The sequence below is a fragment of the Gavialis gangeticus genome, unplaced genomic scaffold (genome assembly GCF_001723915.1).
Source record: "Gavialis gangeticus isolate Ggan-Ray unplaced genomic scaffold, GavGan_comp1, whole genome shotgun sequence".
NCBI classification, from domain to species: Eukaryota; Metazoa; Chordata; order Crocodylia; family Gavialidae; genus Gavialis; species Gavialis gangeticus.
In genome coordinates this window covers 142,561,371-142,571,180 of record NW_017729025.1, presented here as the reverse complement: position 1 = coordinate 142,571,180, position 9,810 = coordinate 142,561,371, and positions in this window count along the sequence as shown.

The window sequence follows — 9,810 nt, the reverse complement described above, 5'->3', positions numbered from 1 at the left end:
GTTCTTATGTTTGAGCATTACTTATCTGCCTTCCTTTTTCACTCAGCACTTTTGTCTCTAATCCATTAAAGCTCTTTCCAAAGACACAGAAATATTCCTGAAGGTTTGGGGGAAATTCACAGCCCAGAGTTTGTCCCATGACTCCATATCATCACTGCTGGAGAAAAGTCCTGATAACGTATTAAAATTACTTGTCAGACTACTGCAACTCTAGTGTGCTGAAAAATTCAAAGGCATTTGAACCACTACTTCATTGTCACTTATTCAGCAGCATGTTGTTGTCACTTGTTCGAACCTCTTCCATCTACAGAAGCTGCAACTATGTGCAGCTAATATGGCTGAAGAATGTCTTTCAAATGTATTTGTGTGCATTCTCAGTTAATCATGTCTTGTGTTACCATTTGTATTTCAAAGATTTTACAGGCACCATGTCTCAGTGTCTTAATACACTAAGTAATAAAAAGCAAGACCATGTCACAGAATAGATTTCCTTCAAAGTATTCTTTTCCTGACATTATAACCCAAAGGGCTTGAGATGCCTGAGACAGTCAAGAACAGCATGGGTCAACTTCAAAGGGGCTTGCTATTGACATATGAATTCCATATCACCTCAGAGATTCTACGTGCCAATTTCTTCAATAATTAAGCTTTGCAAGCAGAGACGTGAAATTATTATTTTAATATTAGGCTTCCTTTTATCTTTGAAAAAGAGCATTTGTTTTGGCACTAGTGAGACAAACCTTAATAAACTGATTGGCAAACTGTATGTTTAGCAATGAAAATGATACCGGGGCAGGGATTATAATATAAGCAATAAGAAGGAATAGAGAGATTTAGGAAAGGATGTGATTTATAATGACTTTAAGGAAGATAAGCTTCTACATCTGTGATTGCCTGATTATATAATATTTTTAATTGATTATCAGAGCTAATTGGTTTTTTGTTTCATGTGCATAAAAGCCATTTTGTTTGGTTTTCATTTGCTTTCATTTCACAGTCTATATTGGCACCTCTTTACAAATTTTGGCTTTATCAAGTTGTATTCTTTCCATAGGCTTAGATACCTAAATTAGCTTAGCAAAGAGAATGTTGTTATATTATATATAAATTTTCCAAGATGAAATAATATAGATACAAACACACAGACACATAGACATGATACACCTGTTAGTCTCTACAGTAATTTTACCCCATGCCCATGGGCTTGGGGATGGAAAAAAAAGGATAACTATCTTAATTTGATCTTACTCTCTGTGGTATCACAAGCTCTAAATTTGTGTTTGCTAATGTGTCTTCCATCAATTGCCCAACTGTAAATTCAATGGTCTTCTTTATCTGTTTCCTCCTGGCTACTTCCTGTCATTTCCTTCTCTGAACTTGCCACCCAGAAATTAAGTGCTTGTTGGGTAATGAAGACACAATGTGGGGCAGCAGTGACAGGTCCATGTGAGCAGTATCTTTTGATCTACCATCAGAAGTCAAGCATACCAGCCTAGCAGGCCCAGTGCAGTGCTTTTAATATTCATTGCAGGGGGAAGGAGGAGGGGAGAGAAGAAATACAGTAAAAGAGGCTGCATAAATTCTATCCTAATTTAGCAAAGCACTTAGGCACATGCCTCAGTCAGGATATTTAAAATTGCTTTCCTGAATAAGGATATACTTAAATATATGCTAGAGAGCTTACTGAAATACTTCAGTTATTGTATACATATGTTAATTTCTCCCCAGTCAACCCAAATTTCAGTGTACGTATTATTTTATTTGTAGAGCCAGTCAAAATATAAACATTTGTATTTCACAGGATATTTCAGTATTTGACATTTCTTGTATTTCAGAAACCAAAGACCCCAAAATATCCCACAGAATAAAAATTCAGATAAAATAATGGATCCATAGAGTGTATCATTTTGATTAGAAAGATGACTATACATGAAATATGAACAAATATGAAATGGTAAAGTAGAAAATATTTATTTTTGTTAAACTTTAATAGATTAACAAAATAAAATTACTAAGATAATACAGAAATCAAACAGAAAATAATCAAAACCATTTCTTCCTTTTACTAAAATAAAAAGTTTCAGCATTATAAAATACAATGAGAAAGTTGCAACAATTAATTTAAATTTCCTATGAAAGTGTCAAATAATACACATTCCTATGAAATGTTTCAGTTTTGATAAAACTACATTTTTCAGTTAAAAGCTCAGCCATCTATATTTTTACTACCAACTCTACTCATTGATCAGTAAATGTTAAATAGTTGGGTTGAATAATTCTTAGTTTGTGGGTTGTTTGTGAACTGTTCTCTGCAACTCTTTGTGGCAGGTAGTACAGTGGATTCTATGGGGTTTGCTTCATGAATGCAAGGCCAACACATTCCAAGTGAGACACGATCCATAATCTGATTAGGATTTTACTAATAAAGGCCTGCTGCATCTTGAAACAAAGTTTGAAACTGGTTTGGGAGAAGTTAGGACAAGGTGGCCACATCAACACAAGATGCGCACTGCACAGTAACCAGAGTTACTGCACAGTAGCATCCCCAAACAGTTTTTTGGTGATGATGACTGCACACAGTTGTTCACTACTACTGCAAAGCAGTGTCACATCATGCTTTGTGCCACATGAACATAGAATCTTTTTTCCCAAATTGGGGCCTGAGAGACTCAGAATATGGTCCTTTTCTTGCAATTAGTATCAGGGTACATAATTTATATATATATGTATATCCCTGCTCAGGAAAATGCATGAGTATGTGCTTAATTTTAAGCCCTGCTGCCTTCAGTAGGATTTAAACATGTTTGAAGTGCTTCCTGAACATGAAAAACCCAAACATGTATAAGTGCTTTCTTAAACACTAACTTTACTTTGTTTAAGTAGCACTGCACTCCACAGGGAATGCAACTGACTTCTGTGAGATCAAACATCATGTAGGGCACTACTGAATGGGAGAAGAGCTTCAGAATCTGGCCCCATAGAGGCTTACAGACTGTTAAACAGAAAAAACACATATAGCAAAAGTAGACTCACCCTCCTCCTTTCTTATTACTACCTTATAGTTGTTTAATGAAAATCGAAGAGGAGAGTTACTGTTTTATCTGAGCTCAGCTGAGGACTTAAGCACATGCTAAAAGTCTTGTCTGAATTAGAGCTCTGTACCTCATTATCCTTCTCTGCAAAAGGGAGTGGAAAATAAATACCTGATTCAGGTCTCACAAAGCTAAACACATTAACATAGACAAGGCATGTTGTACTTCTAGGGTGCATCTACACATTGTGTTAATATGAGGCAATAAACTCTGGCACAGTTCATGCTGGAGTTTATTGCTCCTGGGCACAGCATTTACATGTGAACCCAGGACAGGGCACATTAAGCCAGGGCGGTGCAGCCCCAGCTGGCAGGGAGCCCAGGGGGGAGGGGCAGCCTGCTAGCCTGGAGCTGCTCCCCCCCAAACTCAACATGCTGGTAGGCAACTCCACAGTATAACAACCTTATATCCCAAGTCGGCCCCAGTCACCATCTACATGTCCGTTGCAGCAGAGTAAATAACTCCATCATGTGATATTACTTGTGTCGGGCATTGCTATCCTACAGTGCAGTTAATTAGTTTATTCTGGCCTAATAGAGGTGCCCATCTAGATGGCAATGCTTTACTGTGGCGCTAATTAGCAGGGATCCAGGTTTTCCATTCACCACAGTAAAACATGGTAAAATGTGCATTTTCTCGTTTTAAGGAGAACCCCCCTGATTTTCTCCTTTAAAGAAGAAAAAAGTGGGTAAAGGTGGAGTCCCCTTGCAGGCTGGCAGAGTTCCAGCCTGTAAGGGGCTGGAAAGAGCAGGAAGAGGGCTGTCAGGCAGGGGGACCTATATACATGTGTGCATGAACACAAGCACATGGCCACCAGGCAGCCTACAGAGTAGTTTCAGCAGGTCAGTTGTGGGGGGGGGGGGTCAGTTGGGCAGGTGGAGTGGGATTGAGGCCCTCATAGTGATGGAGGGAGGGGCTCCTGCCCATCCCAGGTAGTGCATGGGGCTTGGGGCCCAGGGCTGGGATGTACAGCAGCAGGCCCAGGCGGGGAGCAGGATAGAGCCATAGGTGGCTTCTCTGGGGGACTGGCTCCCAGCCACTGTGCACACTCCTGGAGGGCCATGGGGGCACTTGCCCCCAAGATTTGTGTGTGGAACAGGAGCGGGCTGCCTGTTGCGGGCTCAGGCTTCCTGCCCTGCTGCCCTCCCCTCAGGGCCTCTGCAGCCTAGCGGTTGGGACACAGTGCAGCAGGGCAGAGTGGGCCAGGGTGGGGGAGCTTGACGCTGCTGCTGCTAGGAGTCCTGCACTGCAATGGCAAGGTACCCTCTGCCTGTCCAGCAGCAGTGCGGGTGGTGGCATGGTGGGCACCTTCCTATGGCAGTGCAAAGCTCACAGAGGTGGCACCTGGCTCCACCCACTGCACTGTAGAGGCCCTGCGGGGACGGCAGCATGGCAGGGAGCTCCAAGCCTGCACCCACCCCACACACAAATCTGGGGGACACATACCCCCCCATGCCCCACCCTGGAAGTGGGTGCAGCAACCAGCAGGGAGCCAGCCCCCCGCCCAAGTCCACAGGGGGCAGCCCACACCCCCAACAGACTCCACTCCAGCTGTGCTTTCCCTGAGGAGGGGGAGGCGGACTTTGTAATCCACTCCACTGCAGCAGCTGCTGTCTTTCACAGGGTTGCAGTCAGACCTCTGGTGGTGCTGTGTGGGGCAGGGGGCCGTGAAACCAGGTTCCTGGCCCTATAGCCCTGGAAGCTGGGGGTACCCTCTGGCAGACCTGTGGTTGCAGGGAATGAGGGGCACCAGCAGAGTCTAGGGGGCTGTGGGTAGGAAGTGAGAGGCAATGGCATGGGCAGGGCACCAGCATATCAGGGCTGCTCAGCACGAGAAAGCAGGGGGTTGGGGAGGGGACAGCCACAGCTGGACCCACATCCTGTTGAGTGAAGGGAACAGGGGGAACTCTAATTTTGTATGATAAAAAACCCCAAATCAAATGCCAACGTTTATAGATATTTAGAATAAATTTATAGATATTTAGAATTTATTTTATTATAGTGATTGAGGTACTGGTAGGCTTCCAAACTGCTTTAAAATTGTAAGTATATCAATAAAACATTGTTGTTCAACTGATACGTGTGTGTGTGTACAGGCAGCCCACAGCCTACAGAGTAAAACATGGTAAAAAATGGATTTTCCTTTACCTATACATTCATATACATACATATACATATACATATATACTAGAGGTGGGCAAAATGCGGCCGCGGGCCAGATGCAGCCCACCAAGCTATTTTATTTGGCCCACAGGGTCCCTAAAAAATTTAGAAAATTAATATTTATCTGCCCCTGGCTGCTTGTCATGCAGCCCTTGATGGCTTGCCAAAACTCAGTAAGCGGCCCTCCGCCTAAAATAATTGCCTGCCCCTGATATATACCTAAGGCTGTGTGAATAGGTAAGTATTCAATTCAGATTCAGCCAATTCAGAGGACAGTAGTTCGATTCAGTGATTTAAATCACTGCCCCCATTCAATTTGGCCACATCAGAATCAGAGATTTGGTGCTGATTCAGAGATTCGGATCAGCCAGAGAGAGGCAGGCACAGCTGGGTGGCTGAAGGCTCTCCTGCAGCTCCTCCAGCTGTGCTTGCCTCTCCCTAGTTGTAGGGGCAGGGAGCCATGGGAGAAGCCCCCATGGCTGCCCTGCCCAGCCCCATCCCCTGCCCGGCCCAGCCTCCCGGCACTTTAAAAAAAAAAAGCTCTAGACTCACCCGTTGCTGCAGCAGCAATCGGGGCCTCTGAGGGCTCACTGCAGAGCCCCCTCCCCAAGCAGCACGGGGTAGAGAGGGACAGCAGGGATCATCCCTGTTGCTTGGCTGTCGCATGGTGCAGATGCAGCACGGCTCGGGACAGTGCTGTGCAGTGTCTGGGAGCTGGGCTGGGCAGGGCAGCCATGGGGGCTTCTCTCGTGGCTCCCACCACCCAGGGAGAGGCAGGCACAACCAGAGGAGATGTGGGACAACCTGAAGCCACCTGGCTGTGCCTGCCTCTCCCTGGCCAATCCAAATCTCCCCGGATTTTTTCCAAGTCGATTTAGAGGCTTTGGATTCAATTCAGACCTTTTAATGGGTCTCCCTATTCAATTTGGATTTGCAGATTTGGCCACTGAATCAGGCCAAATCTCCTCCGAATCGAATCAGTGACCGAAGATTTGCATAGCCCTAATATATATATATATATAGTGGCATTTCATTTTAAATCACAGATAAACACAAATTTTAATTGGAGAACTTGCAATTTTATACAAAGAAAACCAGGATCCCTGCTAATTAGTCAACGCTATAGTAAAGCTTCTCATGTAGATGCATCCTTACAGCTCTTTTCATCGGAGTGAGTGTCAAAGAGCTAGTATAAATAATGCTGTACATATTAAAATCCACATCTAAATCAAGCTGCTGTACATGTCATGAGCAGCTTTCTCACTTCCTACACATGTCATAAATTCCAAGTTATATGGGATAGGAAGCCCTTACAGGTCTTACACAAAGGGCCAGGTCCAAACTGACCCTGTAGTCACATCTAGTTCAGAGTGGTAAAAACAAAAATAGTTTTTAATTGTCACTATGTCTGCTTCTTTCTCAGACCTAACTGATAAAGAATGTTTCATATTAAAAAGCATGTCTAACTCCAAACTATGCAGTTGGTCCAATAAAGGATCCACAAAAAGCCCTGCTTCTTGCATAATTCCTTGACCATCACTGATGCAACATCACTCCAACACTACCAGCTTTCAGTTGTTTTGGATAGCCTCTCTCCATATACAATTTATAGGGAAAATCTAGGGAAAATTGCAAATACATAAGGCTATATATAGGCAACTGAAAAGCATATAGGCAGACACGAGTTCACTTTTTAAAATAAAAGGGTCTAAATGGAGCTTGAGGCTAAGTGCCACTTTTTTCTCAGCATTTTCTTAAGCCTCACTTAATTACCCCGCAAAATGAATTGATGATTGTGATCTTATTGTGTAAGTCCTGAAAACTGTTCAGCTCCAGCCACTAACTGGTGGCAGATTTGCAGCTTGAGTGCTACGCACCTGTTACACAGGCTTAAAAGAAAATTTGTCATCCACCCATTTCAAGTCAGATTTCAGTATTTGTGGAAGAAAGGCAAAACATACAAATGCTGGCCTACTCTTCCTGAATAGGGACACAGAGGCACACAAAATAAGAACCCAAGCTGGTTCTTATGAAGCTGTTACAAGCAGTGATGAACACTTTGCTGTTGAGAGTCACAAGCTGAAACTATCACAACTTGTTTACTCATGAGTATTAGAATTTCAGGTCTTGATCCAAAGCTTATTGAAGAAGCCAAAAGGAATCTTTAATCCAGTTTCACTGTGTGATGGATCAGGGCTTCCAGTATAACAATGTGGCCAGGTGCCCAGGACCATGACCACACACAAGGGCACTGGTAACTTCCAGGAACCAGGGACTGACTTGGAAATGGGGGGAAGGGAATGGAAAACAACGGCTGCCTGCCATAGCTGTATGATCATGCCAGTGATGCAGTGGTAACTTCCAGTTCTCAGCTGCCAGTTACCACTGCATCACTGGCATGATTGTACAGCTATGGCAGGCAGACATTGTTTTCCATTCCCTTCCCCACACTCTCAAGTTGGTGCCTGCAGCAGCTACCCCAGTCACCCCCCGCCTAGTTACACCACCAAGAGCTTCACTGTGCATAACTAGTAGAAATGAAGAATTCATGCTTTTCTCAAAACACCCTAAATCCTTTCCTACCTAACACAGCTTCACTGCCAGGGGCTTTTTTTTTTTTTTCGGTACTTCTACAACATATCTAATAGAAGCTACACTTGAGGGTCAGGAGTCTAATTTACTGAATTAACTACACTAAGCAAAAGGGAAATGGGTCTGTGAAGGTCAACAAAATCATCTTGTCTGTTTCCCACATGTCAGCTAGTTTACAGGAAACACTCAGGCTTGTTCAATTTATTTGATCTCTCTGGGTCACAGACATGGGGATCAGGGTTCAGGGGCCAACGGATACAATACTAGAAGTCTAGAGCTAAAGCCAAGAGTCACAATGCCAGGTGTCAGTCCGAGTCCAAGGTGTCATGCTGGGGATAAAATGGGTCCGTGGTCAAAGCTAGGCTAGAGGTCAGGAGCCAGAGTGTTCAGAACACACAATACAGAAAGCAGGAACAAGGTACTGGGATCCAAGGCAGTGGACAAGGCAGGAACAAGGTGAAGGAGTCAAATCTTGGAGTCAGGCAGAAGTAAGGCTGGAGCAGGGGAGGAGGTGAGACGAGGGTCCAAGGCAGGGGTGAGATAAGAACAAAGCAGGACTGCAAAAACTGTTGCTGGAATGAGGCCCATGGGGAAGTGGGCAGGTTTTTATAGCCCTCCCATCATGGGCTTGTAGCTTCCATTTGTTTTACTGGGTCACATGACTGGGAACTTCATGGGGGGGCCCAGGCTGGGCTGGATCCAGCACACAGCCAGCTGTGTGTTGATGCTGCAACCCAGGCTTTTTGAGCCTGGGTTCAAGCCTCAGGGATCCTGACACCCTGTGTAATGCAGGTATATCACTGTTTTCAATTTTTTTGTACCAATAAAGTACATCAAGCCAATCTTATCTTCTGGTTCATTACTATTTTTCCAGACTATGCTACTGATAATGGGCACCATAAACAGAGACAGTGAGATGAATGGGCTCTGTACAGTCCCTCATTTTTTCCATGATAATTTCAAGTGCCTGCTACATTAGAAATTGAAAATTGCAACACAACAGTCATAGAAGAATTCTTATGATTCCCCAAACAAGCTAATCCTAAATTCACAAGCTAAGACTTTCTAATCTTGCATTAGGTTTAGGGCAGTGGTCACCAACCAGTGGATCTTGATCCACCAGTAGATCTCAGACCCTCTTACAGCAGATATCAGAGCCTCTTGGAGTCAATCCAAGGCTGGAGTGGGGGGCTGAGTGCCAGCGTGCATGCACGTGCACACCACAGCTCAGCAGATCAGCCCGGGGGGGAAGGGCTTGGAGCTAAATCAAAGCCCCTGTGATGAGGGACAGTGCCACAAAGGCAGAAGCAGGGTAAGTTGAGTGGGGCCCTGGCCAGGTGGGACTTACCTGCTGCGGAGGTGGTCCCCCAAACAATTTTTTCTCCCTCTGCCTCAATCTGCCCCCCGCCCTGCCCCCCTTCCTTCCCTCCCCACAGACTTACCTGCTGGGCAGGAGGTGGCGGCAGTGCATGGTAGATCATGGGTTGTTTTTAAATGCCAAAGGTGATCTCCTACTTAAAAAGGTTGGAGACCACTGATTTAGGGTAAGTGCATAGAGAGAGGTAGTTAGCTGTGGTAGTCTGAAAGGTGGGCAGGAGGCAGAGAAGGGTGTCACCTGAAAGATTAATTTGTTCAGAGGGACATGAGATCTACTCCTGGCTGTAGCCTATGAAAGCTCATGTAAATGCAGTAGTTAAGGCTTTTACTGCATGATATGAAAATAAAGGCTAAAATCAGAGCACAATATTATTCACCATTTCTTCTTAAATTCAATTTAACTTTTTCCATCCATAACTGACTATACATAATTTCAGTTCAGAAGAGGGAAGGGAGAAGATGGAGATTGTTGGCCGTGGTGGCTGATTACTAGAAAAATAGCATATAACATTTATCTTTGCAGTCACAGAGGACTCTATTCAGGACAGCATCTAACTACATGCTTGGCAATAAGTTTTTCTGAATT